The sequence below is a fragment of the Apium graveolens genome, unplaced genomic scaffold (assembly GCF_009905375.1).
Source record: "Apium graveolens cultivar Ventura unplaced genomic scaffold, ASM990537v1 ctg5598, whole genome shotgun sequence".
NCBI lineage: Eukaryota > Viridiplantae > Streptophyta > Magnoliopsida > Apiales > Apiaceae > Apium > Apium graveolens.
This window is the reverse complement of record NW_027419018.1, coordinates 27,412-29,505: the sequence shown is the minus strand read 5'-3', so window position 1 is coordinate 29,505 and position 2,094 is coordinate 27,412. Positions and strand designations below refer to the sequence as shown.

The 2,094-nt window shown below is 40.7% G+C and overlaps 1 non-coding gene across 1 annotated transcript; it reads right to left on the bottom strand.

Moving 5' to 3' along the window:
- Positions 1-611: 611 nt before the first annotated feature.
- Positions 612-718, bottom strand: LOC141702739 (small nucleolar RNA R71). The gene has a single exon (XR_012567244.1). It is a non-coding gene; the product is annotated as a small nucleolar RNA R71 (small nucleolar RNA).
- Positions 719-2,094: the final 1,376 nt, after the last annotated feature.

Below are 2,094 nucleotides of genomic sequence, written 5' to 3'. Positions count from 1 at the left end.
TTTTTAGTTTATGTGCTTGACATCAGTGGTCGTTAAAGTTCACTGACTCGGATATTTTACTTACTTGTTTGCTTGTTGCTTTTTCAGGTACTCTAGAGAGCGTTTATGCTAATGTGTTCTCGATGTCACAAGAGAACACTGGATAAAGCGGAGGAAGAAGTTGCAGAAGTAGAAGAATAAGTCTTAGTTGAGGAGAAAGTAGAAGAAGAAGCGATCGTTGCAATGGGAGAACTAGCAGTAAATCCAAAGGCTTTGATGGACTACTCTCAACCGAAGATCAATGATATTCAGTCTAGTATTGTTAAACCAGCCATCACGGCTAACACTTTTGAAATCAAGTCTAGCACGATCCATATGGTGCATAACTCAGTCCGGTTTGGGGGTTCTCCAACAGAAGATTCCAACATGCATATTAGAGATTTCATCGAGATCTGTGACACATTCAAATTCAATAATATTTCTGAAGATGTTGTTAAGCTGAGGCTTTTCCCATTCTCTCTGAGGGATAATCTAAGTGTTGGTTGCATTCTCTACCACCAGGATCTATTACTACCTGGAAAGATCTTGCTCAAAAGTTTCTTACTATATTTTTCCCTATGGAAAAGACAATTGCAATCAGAAACGCTCTTACTCAATTTACACAACAATTGGGAGAGTCTTTATGTGAAATTTGGGATCGTTATAAGGAGATGCTTAGAAAGTGTCCTCATCATGGAATGCCTGACTGGATGATTATCAACTGTTTTTATAATGGCTTGGGAGCACAATCTAGACCCATGCTCAATACAGCATCAGGTGGAGCCTTATGGGCCAAGAGTTATGATGAAGCTTATGAGTTGATTGAACTGATGGCTGCTAATGAATACTAGAATCCTTCTCAGAGACTACCTCAAGGCAAGGTAGCAGGAATTCTGGAGGTAGATGCAGCGACTGCTATAGCTGCTCAGCTTAAGGCTTTAACGATGAAGGTAAAATCTTTGGTTAATTATGGGGTTAATCAGATCACAAGTGTTTGTGAGCTTTGTGCTGGTACGCATGAGATGGAGCAGTGTGCTATTTCTAGTGAATTAGCTCAATTCGTGAGCAACTTTCAGAGGTCACAGCAACCAGTTCCAGCCACCTATCATCCCAACAACCATAATCATCCTAACTTCAGCTGGAGCAACACTCAGAATGCGGTGCAAAAGCCTTATCAGCAGTATACAGCAAAGTAATTCAACCCTCCCGGTTTTCAGCAACCGCAATATGCACCAAGACAATAACTCCAACGTCATCAATCTAATGAAAAATATGAATTGGAGGAGTTGAGGCTCATGTGCAAGAGCCAAGCGGTTTCTATTAAGACCTTGGAAAATCAAATTGGACAGATTACCAATGCCTTGCTGAATCGATAACCTGGTACACTCCCTAGTGACACAGAAGTTCAAGGAAAGAAGGAAGCAAAAGAACAGGTAAAGGCAAATACATTGAGGTCTGGGAAGGTTGCGAACCCCGAAAAATCTCAAGTTCCAGAAGATGTGGCTAAAGAAGATGTGCAAAAGGAAGCAGAAGTGGAAACAAGGAAGAAAACTGTGGAACACACTCCTCCTAGGGTAATACAGTCGAGAAACAGATCGATCATCCACCTCATTTTCCTAAGAGGCTACAGAAGAAAAAGTTGGATAAACAATTTGCTAAGTTTCTGGAGGTGTTCAAGAAACTTCATATCAACATACCTTTCGTGAAAGCTCTTAAACATATGCCTGGTTATGTGAAGTTCATAAAAGGTATTCTCTCTTGGAAAGTGAAGCTCGATCACTTAGAGACCGTTGCTCTCACGGAGGAATGCAGTGTTGTGCTGCAACAGAAGTTGCCTCCAAAGCTTAAAGATCCTGGAAGCTTCACTATTCCTTGTACCATCGGAAACTTATCATTCGACAACTGTTTATGTAATTTGAGAGCTAACATCAATCTGATGCCTTTGACTGTTTTCAAGAAGTTGAATTTATCTGATCCAAATCCTACATATATGTCCTTGCAGTTGGCCGATCATTCTATTACATATCCACAAGGCATTGTGGAGGATGTCTTGGTCAAGGTGGACAAACTCATCTT